Raw genomic sequence first — 16,609 nt, 5'->3', positions numbered from 1 at the left:
AGCAGCAGCAGCAGCAGCAGCAACAGCAACAACAACAACAACAACTATAACAACAGCAATAGCATCAGCAGCAGTAGCAGCAGTGAACACAATTAATTATATCAGTAAGTAGACTCAGGGATAATTACGTGGTGCCTTGGCTTTGAGTCTTATGTCTTTCCTTTTTCTTCCATGCACCGAACTATATAAAATTGAGTTCTTAAATTTTCACATATAAGGCATTACCTATGGAGGCAAGAATCATGTTGAATTCCTATACATTTGAGGGATAAATAAATACATTGATTCATATTTTAATGGATTGATTTTATTGGAAAATGTGGACAGGGATCTTACACTGACGAAAAATCGCATCACTATCGACCACGAGAGTTGGTGCGATCACACACACACACACACACACACACACACACACACACACACTCTCTCTCTCTCTCTCTCTCTCTCTCTCTCTGACACCACTTTCACTATGCCATAAGTGACGAGTGCCTGCCGTCAGGTAAAGGTAACATGGATGAGTCTCTCCTGCCACGGGGAAGCTAGAGACGGCAGCCGCTGTTACTGGTGATCTTCCTCCGTGCTGCTGGTGACAGACGGCCTGGGTGTGGTGGTAGGAATGCTACTCTTCGACGGGCGTGTGGTGATAAGTTTGACCTTGATGGGCGGGAGGTTGTTAATGACTAGTGGGACGCTGGAGACGAGGAAGCTGGTGGTGTTACGAGAGCTGCTAGTGGAAATTGTGTTGTTGGTGTTAGGCTGTTAGTGGTAGGAAGACTGGTGGTGGTAGGAAGGCTGGTGGTGGTGGTAGATAGGCTGGTGGTGGTAGATAGGTTGGTGGTGATAGGCAGGAGCACGGACGTAAGCTGGTCCCTTGAACAGTCCTTTACCATGGCCCTTTCCAAAACCTTTACCAAATAAGCCTTTACCAAATAAGCCTTTACCCTTGCCGCCTTTACCATAGCCCTTGAAAAGCAACCTGGCAAACCCGGGATCAGCCTCAGGTTCAGGCTCAGCGGTGACGGAAGTAAATGCGACCATCAAGGTCACTGAGAAAGCGAGCAACAGTGTCTGGGGAAAGAGAGGTCTGTCAGGACCATTCTGATGTTTGATGCCACTTGCTAAAAATATGACCAGGACAACAGGGTCCTCATGCACTTATCAATACTGTTTGATATAGAAAAAAAAATAGGGACATATTTTGAACATACTTATGAGTAGAGGTAAACAAACACACACACACACACACACACACACACACACACACACACACACACACACACACACACACACTTGTATTTGTTGTGTGTGATGTGATCTTAGTCCTACCCTAAGATCGGTCTATGAGCTCTGAGCTCGCTCCGTAATAGGGAAGACTGGCTGGGTAACCAGTAGACGACCAAGGTGAATTACACACACACACACACACACACACACACACACACACACACACACACACACACACACACACACACACACACGTAACTGTAATGGTTAGCACACTGGGCTAACAAACGAGATGGGTCGGGTTTGGGTCCCAGACGCACCGAGGTAAATGGGCAAACCTCTTAATATGTGTAGCCCCTGTTCACCTAGCATCATGTAGGTACGAGATGTAACCCGAGTGGTTGTGGCCTCGGTGCCTCAGTGTGTGGTGTGTGGCGTGGTCTCAGTTCTACCCGAAGATAGGTCAGAACGAGCTCTGAGCTCATTCCTTGGGGGAATGGTCTGGTGGATGAACAACAGTCGACCGTGGTGAAATATAAACACACACACACACACACACACACACACACACACACACACGAGCTGTTTCCAAGACAGTACGACATTTGTGTACTAAGTCAATAATTTGAAAAGAAAATAATAGTGAAATAAACTAAGTAGATAGAATAACTTTCCACAAAATTCTACGCTTGCCCTATATTTCATTCAGCTTTAACTCGTACCCTCAGATGCATAATTCGCATATCGGGACCTGCCAGTCACACGTAGCCTCTGTAATTAATGTAAACATGCAATGAATTTGTCCTCTCATGTCACCAATTAGTACTTCCATGTCAGTGGCTGTAAGTGTGTTACACGATTAATATTACAAATACAACACGCAAAACTGAAATGACGGTTCTTTAGCAAAGGTTTGTACATTTAGAGTTACCGTGTAATTACATTAGTTTTCCCCACATTGTAAACGAAAATGAAAACATATTCAAATGTAGCAGCAAAACAAAAGAAAAATTATTATTTTGTTTTACTTTTGAGGTGAACTTGTATTTTTAACTTGTCAGAGTTTGATGTAGAGTGTTCATTAACTCTTTTCATACTAAAAGGTGGAGTGAACAACTACATGAATAAACCAGGAAGGTTAAGGTAGCAAGTACTTGATAGCTACTTAATTATTTAACTAATTGGTGAACTATGGACGATTATATATATATATATATATATATATATATATATATATATATATATATATATATATATATATATATATATATATATATATATATGATCTTCATGAAGTATGAACTTGGCACTGGTGATGCTAGTATAACAATCACAGGATTATGCCAATCTAATCCCAGGAGTGTTTGATGATCTCTTAAATGTAGAGAGAAAAAAAGTGGAGAAGATTACTTACAAGCTTCATGGTGATACAGGTTCGTCAGTAGCTGTCTTCAGAAGCTATGTGGTGCTCTCTTCCTGTCTTTACTTATATATACATCTTCCATTGCAAGGTCGGCCAAGAGCGGTTGTAGAGAGACATGACATCTTTACTAACTAAGATACGTGGTTTGAATTCATGTAACAGAGGACGCAGGGATATCGCATGACTTGCACAGTCTCTTAATAGGAACTCAATATTTCGTTTGAAATCCCAAATCATTTCATTCATTCTCCCGTTACTGGACAGATCAAATATTCCTGTGATGAGAGAACCGTTTTATTAAATCTGCTGATTTGCTGCACACGTTGGGGCAATGCAGTTTTAATTAACATATTTGTGAGCATTAAGTACCATATATACGAAAGTGTACATAGCATGGTGTACTTAATATCTACTGCTGAAAAAAAAAAGGAAACGAATGGAGAAAATGACTAGGTAAAACATCTCATGTGGAGCATTATGTAGATTTTGTTCCTTATCAACGTTTTGTTACTCATCGTAGGAACAACTAAAAGGAACATTTGTTTTTATCAGTATATGAATTTTTTTACTCTACTGTCCAAGTGTAAAAACCTGCAATAACTCTCGTACGTAAATATGTTCCCCCTTCAGTGTCAGGTGATGAGACGATCCATCAGCGACAACTTTTCTCAAACCGCACCACGAGTCTTGGCGTAGATTCCTTACCGGACGCTTCATGAACCACTCTTTATTCAAGTAATCTTCGGGCTTCCTAGGTGTGTTCCTTCACCTACTTATTCATGCATTTTTGAGGAATTATCTCTAATTTTACATCTTTAGAACATAACAGCAGAATTTCATCCTTCAATCTTCAATTTTTTTTATATGCTGACATGCCGCCAACCTCCAGCCTAATTCTCTAATATTTTCATCCATTATAGTGACTATACTATGCCGTTCATTTCAGCTGATTGATTACAACCTTTCAGTTTCCTGGTCAGTTTGCAGGCCTTACTATCGTATGTTAAAAGATTGAAGTATAACACATAACCAGTCTTCCTATGTATGTTATAGGAGACAGAAACAGCAACAGCAACAGCAACAGCAACAACAACAGCACCAACAACAGCAGCAGCAGCAGCAGCAACAACAGCAGTACTTTTTTCTTTTTCTTTTTTACGTAGAGAAGAGGGCCAGCCAAGGGTAAAAAAAAAAAGAAAAAGAAAAGATAAAAAAAAAAAAGACCCATTTCAGTGCTGGCTCTCTAAAAAGTTTAAAAGCGTCAGCCAAAACTGGGGAGCAATTGCATTGATACCTCCCACTTAAAAGAAGACAAGTTGTAGGAAGTCGGAAATACAGATGCAGGGAGGGAGTTCCAGAGTTTACCAGTGAAAGGGATGAATGATTGAGAGTACTGGTTAACTCTTGCGTTAGAGAGTTGGACAGAATAGGGATGAGAGGAAGAAGAAAGCCTTGTGCAGCGAGGCCGCAGGCATGCAGTTAGCAAGATCAGTAGAACAGTTAGCATGAAAAGAGCGATAAAAGATAGAAAGAGATGCAACATTTCGGCGGTGAGAAAGAGGCTGAAGACAGTTAGTCAGAGGAAGGGAGTTGATGAGACGAAGAGCTTTTGATTCCACCCTATCTAGTAAAACTGTGTGACTGGAATCCCCCCAAACATGCGAAGAGTACTCCATACAAGGGCGGATAAGGCCCTTATACAGAGTAAGCAGTTGGAGGGGCGAGAAAACTGGCGGAGACGCCTCAGAACACCTAACTTCATAGAAGCTGTTTTAGCAAGAGATGAGATGTGAAGTTTCCAGTTAAGATTGTGAGCAAAGGACAGACCGAGGATATTCTTTGTGGAAGGAGACAGTTGAATGTCATTGAAGAAGAGGGTATAGTTGTCTGGAAGGTTATGTCGAGTTGATAGATGGAGGAATTGAGTTTTGAGGCATTGAAAACTACTAGATTTTCTCTGCCCCAATCGGAAATCTTAGAAAGATCGGAAGTCAGGCGTTCTGTGGCGTCCCTGCGTGATCTGTTGACTTCCTGAAGGGTTGGTCGTCTCTGAAAGGACGTGGAAAGATGTAGGGTGGTATCATCAGCGTAGGAGTGGATAGGGCAAGAAGTTTGGTTAAGAAGGTCATTAATGAATAATAGAAAGAGAGTGGGTGACAGGACAGAACCCTGAGGAACACCACTATTAATAGATTTAGGAGAAGAACAGTGGCCGTCTACCACAGCAGCAATAGAACGGTCGGAAAGGAAACTTGAGATGAAGTTGCAGAGAGAAGGATAGAAGCCGTAGGAGGGCAGTTTTGAAATCAAAGCTTTATGCCAGACTCTATCAAAAGCTTTTGATATGTCTAACGCTACAGCAAAAGTTTCACCGAAATCTCTAAAAGAGGATGACCAAGACTCAGTATGGAAAGCCAGAAGATCACCAGTAGAGCGACCTTGACGGAAGCCATACTGGCGATCAGACAGAAGATTGTGAAGTGACAGATGTTTGAGAATCTTCCTATTCAGAATAGATTAAAAAAACTTTAGACAAGCAAGAGTAGTTTGAGGGGTTAGAACGGTCACCCTTTTTAGGAACAGGCTGAATGTAGGCGAACTTCCAGCAGGAAGGAAAGGTAGAAGTCGATAGACAAAGTTGGAAGAGTTTGGCCAGGCAAGGTGCAAGCACGGAAGCACAGTTTTTGAGAACAATAGGAGGGACCCCATCAGGACCATAAGCCTTCCGAGGGTTTAGGCCAGCGAGGGCATGGAAAACATCGTTACGAAGAATTTTAATTGTAGACATGAAATAGTCAGAGGGAGGAGGAGAGGAGGACAAGCCCAGAATCGTCCAAGGTGGAGTTGTGAGCAAAGGTTTGAGAGAAGAGTTCAGCTTTAGAGACAGAAGAGATGGCAGTGGTGCCATCAGGATGAAATAAAGGAGGAAAGATGAAGAAGTGAAGTTATTTGAGATGTTTTTGGCTAGATGCCAGAAGTCTCGAGGGGAGTTTGAGTTTGAAAGATTTTGACATTTTCTATTTATGAAGGAGTGTTTGGCAAGTTGAAGAACAGACTTGGCATGATTCCGGGCAGAGATATAAAGTGCATGAGATTCAGGAGATGGAAGACTCAAGTACCTTTTGTGGGCAACCTCTCTATCATGTATAGCACGAGAACAGGCTGACTTAAACCAAGGTTTAGAAGGTTTAGGTTGAGAAAAAGAATGGGGAATGAACGCCTCCATGCCAGACACTAACACCTCTGTTATGCGTTCAGCACAAAGAGATGGGTCTCTGACACGGAAGCAGTAATCATTCCAGGGAAAATAGCATAATACCTCCTCAGATCCCCCCAGTTGGCAGAGCACCTCCACCAACACCACAGGAGGGGAAGAAGAAAACGAAATTCAGAGAACAAAATTTTGTAAATGATTATGTACTGAGTTCTCTTATATTATTCTCAATACAGGAATAGACACCTCCCCACTTTCTCTCTCTCTCTCTCTCTCTCTCTCTCTCTCTCTCTCTCTCTCTCTCTCTCTCTCTCTCTCTCTCTCTCTCTCTCTCTCTCTCTTTCTAACACACACACACACACACACACACACACACACACACACACACACACACACACACACACACACACGCGCGCGCACCATGAAACCCAATTAGCAGGTCGTCGCCGCGGAAGCTGTAGTCATACCCAGTGGGCCAGACAGCAGTCCACCACGCCTAGACGGCTTCCGCGACACAAATACTATCAAGGTCACAAAAAGCGATATGAGATATTTGCATGCTTTGAAACTATCCTAACATTGTTTAACATTCTCGTCATACACCAATTTGTTCATATATATATATATATATATATATATATATATATATATATATATATATATATATATATATATATATATATATATATATATATATATTTTTTTTTTTTTATATATAAATAAATAAATAAATAAATAAATATATATATATATATATATATATATATATATATATATATATATATATATATATATATATATATATATATATATCCTCACCCACCCCAAAATAACAAGTAATGACTCGCTTTGTTTTAAAAAGAAGCATCAGGAAAAGATAAGGCGGCTTCAGGGTCGCTAGTTTTTCCTCAACTATACTTCCGCACCGAGCTCATTCCTGGCTTCCGTCATGTGAAGTAAGCCATCGATGGTTAGTTGGCGACGCACGTCAGTCTTGTCATCATGCTTCATCCTGATCTTGAGAGGATGTATGTAGTTCAGTCTAAACATGACACAAGATAGGCAAGCTCTTCCTGTGTGTGCTTCCTTGCATCCTGTGTGACTAGATTAGGGTTACTGTACGTGTGACTGCTGCCACTGCATGAACCAGTCCTATCACTGCAACCACCATGTCACTATATATATATATATATATATATATATATATATATATATATATATATATATATATATATATATATATATATATATATATATATAGAAACACACACACATACACACTCATCGAGTGGTTTAAAGTTACCTACATGTCACCATGATACCATGATACACCAAAGATGCGCTTGGGTGGTGATACGGACCCTAATATGGGTACTACTATAAATAAAATTGCCTGCGCCACTAAAGGGCGGAGCTTAGGCCCCTTTCACACTAAGCAACTAGTGACCGTCACTAGTTGCTTAGTGTGAAAGGCTCGGGCAACTGCAAGCAACCAGTGACTGTCACCGAGTTGTGGCATCCTTTCTCATCATCTCATTAGTCGAAAGAATGACATCCATGGAGAAGGTGCTTCTGTTGGCAAAGGTGCAGTTCACTGGCAACGAGATCATATCTAGACAGAAATGAGGTGATGTGGTTCGTGATGTAAAGGTGTGGTGGTGTAGGTGAAGAGAATATGGTGGTGGTGTTGGTGAGGCTACATGTGTTGCGGTGGTGGTGACATGAGAGTGATGGTGGTGGTGGTGGTGGTTGGGGGGGATAATACGTGTGACGTGGTGATATGGTGTTGTGGTGTAGCTACTTCTGAAGAAATATACATATGAACAGGTGTTTGTTTTTAACTCACCTATTTCATTCTTCTCAGCTTGAGGTATTCCTTCAAAGTCTGGAATGAAGTGCATAATAATTTCACTCCACGCGTTCCTCTTTTCATTCTTGTTGCTGTATTGTTCATTGCATGAATCCCAAACTGCTGGGTGTTTTTCCACTTCGTGAATTAAATCTTCAGTGTTAATTTTCTCCACTACTTTCATCCCTCCATCTCGCACGTTCTTTCTGTGCAAAGCTGGCTGGACACCGAGAAAAGTCACAAAAGTGACAGTCTGACAGATTAGAACGAAAGTTGCGCCACACGGTGGCTATGTATGAAAGCTCCCATTTGAAACAATGCCCAACGGTCAGTGACGACAACTGCCAGTGACGGTCACTTGTTACTGGAGAGGGCAAAAGCCAGAGCCTGTTGCGCAACCGAGCGGCGAGCAACCGCAGTGACGTACTGTGAAAGGTTCAATTGAAAATAATGGTAGGTAACTAATGACCGTCACTAGTTGCCTAGTGTGAAAGGGGCTTTAAATAGCGCTTCCTACATAAGCTCCTCAAGTATTCCTACAGACGCTATAGGCCATAATAATAAAAAAAAAAAAAAAAAAAAAAATATATATATATATATATATATATATATATATATATATATATATATATATATATATATATATATATATATATATATATATATATATATATATATATACACAGACATAAACGCACACACTTCATTAGCATTTCATTTGATCTACGTACCAGGAAACGTATGTGTGGCACATTCTGATGGCATCCGTAACGGAGGCAATCTTTTCCTTATATATTAGGGAGAGTTGCTAAGTTATTCTTTGTATCTTCGAAAGGGTAAGTAAAATAAAGCCGAGAGTAATAAAGACGCCTTAAACATAACATTGCTACATTAATAAAAAATAAAGAAAAACGGAAAGCATTCGGTAGAGCAAAATTATTCTGCTGTCAAACTTTGGCTTGTAATCAGTATTGAAAATATATATATATATATATATATATATATATATATTTTTTTTTTTTTTTTACAAGACTCGAAAACTATAAAGAAAATTATTAGTATATCGATCATCGATAATATGAAGGTGGAAGGAATGTTCACCATTACATTACTATTATCAACCATGTATCATAATCAATTTGTTCCTTCCAATTGACTGCGGTGAGTAAGTGCAATGAACAGCCTGGCTTTCACGAGACTGTAGTTTACAGCAACACTTTGAAATGAAATAATCTATTATTTAAATGGCCATATTACACAAGGCTACATATAGAAAATGGAAATAAAAGAAATCGGAATACATTTTTCGCGCAGGAAAGATAATTGAAGCAATACTCTAGGTCATTTGGCGTGTGACCTACTTCCTTTACTGGTACTGGGCGATATTGTCCCTGGATATCAACACTCGCAGCACGGAGGAAGGATACGTAAAGCCCTACGTAAGTAGCACAACCTGCGCCTGCTCTGAAAATAAACGCCAACTGAATATGTTGTGTGTGTGTGTGTGTGTGTGTGTGAACCTTTCTCACGATCTATTTTTCTTTTTTCTACTTAAACAAACGACGATATAAAGAAATAAGTAAGTTGGGCATTAAAAGCTAAAGATTTTATCTGTAGAAAATGTGAGCCACGTCCCGCTATATACTTGGGGTGACTCTACAGTCTCGTTAGTTCACTTTTCTGATGTAGTAAAGTGTCTTCTGTTTATTTCCACTTGAGGGCATTGTGATGGGAATATTCTTAAAGGGAAATCGAAAATGTTGGATCTCTAGAGTAATGTTTGCAATGTTCCAACAAATAGCGGTGGTTGACCCAGGAACCACTTAAGAGTAGACAGACTATAGAGAGAAATGTAGTAAATGAAAATAAAGGTTCCTATATCAACAGGGTGTAAACACACACACACACACACACACACACACACACACACACACACACACACACACACACTAGACTGAGTGCATATTCCCGTAATCACAAATCGGACACTGATACAGAGCGAGTTATTACATGAACACGTACAGTATTGAGGCCTTTTTCGCTGCGTCCATCATGATTCCATCCATCAGCTGAACAAACGAAACACCGGCGCACTATTAGGTTATCGTCCGGCTCTCACCGTACACTTTTTTGCTGATTGGAGTGCATTCCTGCCTACACATCCACGCATCATCGACAGCAAGAACACCTGGAACCTATAGGAAGTGGTAAAAGTCCTAGGGTATCTTGTAGGTAGTACAAACCAAATATTATAAGACGTCGGTTTCTCTACTGATAATTGAGGACTGCACAGGAAATTGAAAATGTGAATAGAAACCCAGTTTGTCTTTATTAACCGCTTCATGACACGTTTTCATATTTATTCTGCTTACTGTTTGGTGATTTTACATAGCTTCAGAAATTTAAGTGAAGATTAAAATAGTGAAGACTCGGGCCATTAATTTTCTGATCTTCATAGACTCTTCATAACGTAAATAAAATCGTCTAATTATACTGAAAACCCATAGTAAAAATGCGTCCAACTGAAAAGGTTAATGTGACTTTTTTTTTTTTTTTTAATCGGAGGTCTGGGGCGTTTAATAACAACCAAAAGCGCGTCTCGAGTTTGGGGATTGTGGGCAAGAAAGCAAGTATCTCATCGGGACTTCGTGTGTAGGAATCTCTAACCTGCGGCGGCTCTCAGCGGCGTACCTGCACCTTTACTAACTATACATTTGACCTCTTCGGTACTTGAACGTATTTCTACCTTGAGTTTTGGGTACGATTAGACGATCTTATTGACGTTAGGAAGGATCTATGGAGGTCAGAGGATTAATAGGCAAAATCTTCATTATCTTAATCCCTACATGAGTTTCTGAAGGTGTATAAAATCACCAAACAGTAACCAGAATGAATAAGAAAACGCACCATTGTAGTAAAGGAGTTAATGGTCAACGTTACTCTCACGCTCTACATTATCCTGAGCTTGGTTAGGTCAGATCATTATGAAATTATTTAACGATAATATACCACTATAATCCACTGAGTCGATGTGGCCGCTAAACCTACGAATATGACCAGAAATAATAAACTAAAAATGAATGATAAGCAAAGGAAGATCAAATACGCACTTCAAAACAAATAGCAAAACAATACAAACAAACTTACAGAACTTGCGGAAACGAAACAGCCTCGCATGAAGTAGTTCCTGAAACTTGGAGAGAGAGAGAGAGAGAGAGAGAGAGAGAGAGAGAGAGAGAGAGAGAGAGAGAGAGAGAGAGAGAGAGAGAGAGAGAGAGAGAGAGAGAGAGAGAGAGAGAGAGAGAGAGAGAGAGAGAGAGAGAGAGAGAGAGAGAGAGAGAGAGGTTTGTTTTTATTTTACTTTGTTCGAGAGAGGAAAATATGGACTTGAATTGGCTCAGATTGAAAGCATTATCCTCCTACAACAATAATTTCGCTGAACTCTCAAAATAAAGTGAAATATAAACCACATAAGCGTTTTCTCTTCCAATGTTCTCCTCTTCCTCATTTTCCTGCACTTTTTATTCATTCATTTATTTATTTTCCCTCTCTTTATGTTCCTTTAGTTCTCATAATGTTTTCATCAATTCCTACTTCAGCCACGATTTCTCTTCCAATGTTCTCCTCTTTCTCATTTTCCTGGACTGCTTATTTATTCATTTACTTATTTTCCCGTCTCCTTTATTTTCCTCTCGTTTTAATCATGTTTTCTTCAGTTCCTACTTCATCCAAATATATCGTTTCAACATATTTTTTTTTTCTTTAACTTTCCTTTTGGTTTCTTATATTTTGATCAATCTTTCTTTTCTCTGGATTCTTTTTCTTTCCTTACTCGTGTAGTCGGTCAGGACACTTTTACCTTCATTTGCATAATCCGCCACCCAGTTTTTTTTTTTTTTTCTTATATATTTTCTCATATTTTCTTTCACATACGATATTTTTCTCCTTACGCTTAATCGCTTCGCTAAGTTCTTTGCCCAACTTGATGCCACTCATCCTCCTCCTCCTCCTCCTCCTCCTCCTCCTCCTCCTCCTCCTCCTCCTCCTCCTCCTCCTCCTCCTCCTCCTCCTCCTCCTCCTGCTTTACCTGTTTCCTAGACGAATTCCCTTGAGCATCGAGTCTTTTTTTTTTTAGTTAGAAATCCGATGGTCATCATTCGAAAGCATGAGAAGGGTTCTTTAAGTGTGTGTGTGTGTGTGTGTGTGTGTGTGTGTGTGTGTGTGTGTGTGTGTGTGTGTGTGTGTGTGTGTGTGTGTGTGTGTTGGTGGGCCGGTGTGTGTGTGTCGTATACTGCCACTAGTTGACACGGAAGGAAAAAATTGTGCTCGCCAACAATATAGTGAACATGACCTCGGGCGGATCGTAAACTATTACAGGTACGTACATAAGTGTCGGGGACTCTGTTATTTAGAGGTAATTAGATTTTTTGTCCTATCTTTGCGTACCTGAAGAAATCGTGTGGTGTACCTGATTTATTTTCGTAATATACTCCCAGTCTTATATCACTACTTAATGTATATGCTCGTGTTACAGCCGGCGTGCAATATGTAATATATTTCATGACAACCTATGTAAATTTGATATCAAGTAAATAAGCGAAGATCTCTAGCAGATGTAGGAAGACCACCACGGAACGACTCGGTGACAAGGCCGTCCTTCCACTAATGGCTGAGAGAACAATGAGAGAGGCTCCCACTATTAGTACCAATCATGCCACCACCACCACAATAGTCCCTCGCATCTTTCCAACATTATGTGCGTAAAAACAACGATAGCAGCAATGTACCACGTGCAGTAACGTTGTCTAAGAGCACAGGAAAGTTAATTAATGTAGAGAAAAATTCATACATTTTTTCCTTCCTTTCCTTGTTCTGATGTAGAAAGGCATTATCGCAGAGTAAGTCCCCGCGGTGACCTTGACGCGGTGACACACAAAAAGGTGCCTACGGATTGCAAGCCACGGAATCTTATCATCCCTGTCTGTATTACACAATCTCTTTTATGTTTTCGTGTTTCTCTTCCACTCCTTTCTCTAGTCCCTTCTCTTCCTCCCTGGTTTTCTGTCCTACACTCACGCTGCAAAATAATTGAAAATCTCTAGAACAAAGCAGTCCCTTACGACGGGTAGTTTCGTTAGAGCACAGCAGACATTAAGTAAGTTACGTGTTATTCCTCTGTTCCTCTTCATCCTCCTCCTCCTCCTCCTCCTCCATCTCTCCTCTCCTCACTTCCGCTTTCCCTTACTCTTACTCCTCCTCCTATAACTCCACCTCCACTTCCTCCCCTCCTCCATTACCAACCCCCCTCAGCAAGAAGTACGGCCATTAACCAGCGGCTCATGGAGATAAGGGTGGTGTTCCAGTGTAATTCAGCGGCACGGACAGTCACTAAGGCGCTTATTACCGCCTCCCTTGACGTGACTGACAAAGATCCGCCGAGGGGTTGTATAAATAGAGGAGCTTCGCCTGTGCCACGCAGAGCGGTCTTCACCGCCTTGATCTCCGGCTGCTCGAGGATTACTTTCGCCGAAACAAAATGAAGTTTGTAAGTATTTTGCTGTAAAGGGGAACCAGCTGATCCTCTTGGCTTTAAAGAAGAGTTTCACGCCAAGGTTATCTGTGCTCTTGTGCTTTATCGTTGAATCGTCTGAAGTGATAGTGATAATCTTCCAAGCTTCTTACAATCTTAAGCTTTTCTCAAACACAACAAGAAACAACAGTCTCACGTAGTCTTTGAGGCGTGACATGCGCAGGCAAACTCCGCCTATGTTCCTATGTATCTATTTGTGTCCGTCCACATTAGTATGTGCCTTACACAATGTCTAGTGGTCTCTCTCTCTCTCTCTCTCTCTCTCTCTCTCTCTCTCTCTCTCTCTCTCTCGTTTACAGTAAAACAATATCGCATTATGAATACAATTAAGTATACATTTTACAATATCAACGAGACACGCACAGGGAAACGGAAACTTTGCTATGGTGTTCGTTATTGTTTGAACCGTTACAATGAGTAAATGAAGACGACGGCAGACAAGTGAACGATTGCAATAGTCGTGTTATTGATCATATGTACATTTTAACACACTACAGTTTTATATCTGCTGTCACATAACAATATTCCGTTGAAGTTGGGATTTTTCAAAGAGTAAAAATACTGACATTTTTAACACACAGCATGCAAAATACCTCTCGTCTGTTGTCTCGTCCATCATACTCTGCTCATACAGGAATGAGAGAGAGAGAGAGAGAGAGAGAGAGAGAGAGAGAGAGAGAGAGAGAGAGAGAGAGAGAGAGAGAGAGAGAGAGAGAGAGAGAGAGAGAGAGCACCAGCAAACACTTCAATTAAGCTGGCACACAAAAATTACTAACCTTGAGAGGTGTCCGTGCGCGCCATCCACCTACCTCTGAAAAAAACGAAAACAAAGTCAGAATGTTTCATGATTATAATAGCGTTAATTTACACATTAATATAAATGACATTTCAGCGATACAGGTAAAAAAAAAAAAGGTCAGGGACCTAATAGTTTAAACGGAAGAAAATGTTATAACTGCATGAAATATTAAGAATTATGAAGCTTGTAATCAAAGTCACGAAATCGCATCATGGAGTGAAATATGAGCTTTCCCTCGAAAAGAAAAAAGAAAAAAAATGATCGCGTGTCTTTTTTTCTCTTTTTTCGAGAAAGGTCATGAGAGAGAACAGGTCACAAGTAGATATTTGCAAACACTGAAATGAATTGTTTCTTGCCGAAGAGCCCAACAGTTTAATTTCAACTAATAATGAGACACTTCATAAAAAAAAATCACTATTAACATTCATGTAAAAGTAATCATAAAACTACAAGAAAAAAACATTAATGACTCCATCACATTACCGTTAATTATGCAGGAACTGATCTCTAAGTTGTTGCCTAATACAAGATTAGAACTTTGGGAGGAAAATAACCATGAGATCATGCGATTATGCAGGGCGTGGATTTATATACCCACAGGGAACTACCTTCACACACACACACACACACACACACACACACACACACACACACACACACACACACACACAGATACAATATGTTGCAATTCTCATATTTTTTCCCTCAGACACACTACTTGGCTGTGATTGTTCTGGTGGTGCTGGTTGTGGGAATGACAGTTGCCGACCCCACACCTGAGGCTTTAGCTAATCCTGAGCCTTCAAAGAAACTTAAATTAAAGAAATTAAAGAAAGTTGGTGCTTTACTGAAGCTCCACTTCTTCAAAGGGCGTGGAAGGGGACGCCAGCGTGCAAGGGGACACCAGCGTCAGCGTGGTCATGGCGACTGGTGAAGGGCAAGCAAGGATGGCGAGGACTTGCAACATAACGACAGACAAGTGGCCAAAGAACTCTGCACTTCTGAACGCTCTCCCATACTATCTCCCCTTCAGCGCCCGTTGTCCCTCCCGTCCGACCATGACGCTACGAATAAATTAACCTTGCACTGAGCACTTATGAGCCTATTGGGTTCACATAACGAGTTCTGTGAAAGGGACTGGTCGTGTACACCAGGTGGAAGCATGCCACGCGGAACCTATGAATAAATCTAAGTGCCTTCTTGTTTCCATGTCCTTCAGCCATTCGCATCTCATTTGTGATGTTTATATAGCATAGGGTCCATTACAGCTTAATACTTCATACTACTCTTTATAGCGAGTAGTACATTTAACAGTGTTATGGTATAAACATCAGAGCAAATAAAATTAATTGTATTATTGATCTCTGTGTGTGTGTGTGTGTGTGTGTGTGTGTGTGTGTGTGTGTGTGTGTGTGTGTGTGTGTGTGTGTGTGTGTAATTCACCTAGGTCGCCTGCTGGTCACCCAGCCAGTCTTCCCCATTACGGAGCGAGCTCAGAGCTCATAGACCGATCTTCGGGTAGGACTGAGAACGCATCAACACACACTGGGAAAGCGAGGCCACAACCCCTCGAGTTACATCCCGTACCTATTTACTGCTAGGTGAACCGGGCCCACACATTAAGAGGCTTGCCCATTTGCCTCGCAGCTTACCGGGACTCGAACCCGGGCCTCTCGATTGTGAGTCGAGCGTGCAACCACTACACTACGCGGTGTGTGTGTGTGTGTGTGTGTGTGTGTGTGTGTGTGTGTGTGTGTGTGTGTGTGTGTGTGTGTGTGTGTGTGTGTGTGTGTGTGTGTGTGTGTGTGTGTGTGTGTGTGTGTGTGTGTGTGTGTGTGTGTGTGTGTGTGTGTGTGTGTGTGTGTGTGTGTGTGTGTGTGTGTGTGTGTGTGTGTGTGTGTGTGTGTGTGTGTGTGTGTGTGTGTGTGTGTGTGTGTGTGTGTGTGTGTGTGTGTGTGTGTGTGTGTGTGTGTGTGTGTGTGTGTGTGTGTGTGTGTGTGTGTGTGTGTGTGTGTGTGTGTGTGTGTGTGTGTGTGTGTGTGTGTGTGTGTGTGTGTGTGTGTGTGTGTGTGTGTGTGTGTGTGTGTGTGTGTGTACGTGGCTGAGAATTTTCAAGTAGCTCATTCTAGATCATTAAGGAAAGCATGTACATGTAATGAAAAAATATACGACAAGATATAGATGAGCATATGTGGTAATTCATGACTGCTAACGTCTGCAGCGGCACGGCTCGTCAGTTACTTAATGTAATACTGTCATAAGAAATCAAGGGTCAACACCAAAGAATACACATACAGGTTGCAACACTCGCAATGCTGTAACTCATCTATAACAGTATGACTGTGACTAGAGGCCATGGAAAAAAAATAAACGCACTAACATACACACAGGATAAGAAATAATAATACGTGAGCCCGAAATACACGCCACACAGGAAAACATTAAAGCTGACAGCCAACAAGCCGAGAAAGCACAGGCCGCGACTTTCCCTGCAGTGTGGAATAATGTAA

The 16,609-nt window shown here is 41.0% G+C and overlaps 2 long non-coding RNA genes across 2 annotated transcripts; one reads left to right on the top strand and one right to left on the bottom strand.

The window, feature by feature from the left end:
- Positions 1-285: 285 nt before the first annotated feature.
- Positions 286-2,700, bottom strand: LOC123505459. The gene is made up of 2 exons (XR_006675140.1): positions 2,639-2,700; positions 286-1,068 (listed from the first exon to the last, which is right to left on the bottom strand). It is a non-coding gene; the product is annotated as an uncharacterized LOC123505459 (long non-coding RNA).
- A 10,426-nt stretch (positions 2,701-13,126) lies between these two features.
- On the top strand, positions 13,127-15,444 carry LOC123505665. Its single transcript, XR_006675228.1, has 2 exons — positions 13,127-13,255; positions 14,809-15,444. It is a non-coding gene; the product is annotated as an uncharacterized LOC123505665 (long non-coding RNA).
- Positions 15,445-16,609: the final 1,165 nt, after the last annotated feature.

Source organism: Portunus trituberculatus, chromosome 18 (genome assembly GCF_017591435.1).
Source record: "Portunus trituberculatus isolate SZX2019 chromosome 18, ASM1759143v1, whole genome shotgun sequence".
Lineage (NCBI taxonomy): Eukaryota > Metazoa > Arthropoda > Malacostraca > Decapoda > Portunidae > Portunus > Portunus trituberculatus.
This window is presented reverse-complemented; position numbering and strand designations above follow the sequence as displayed.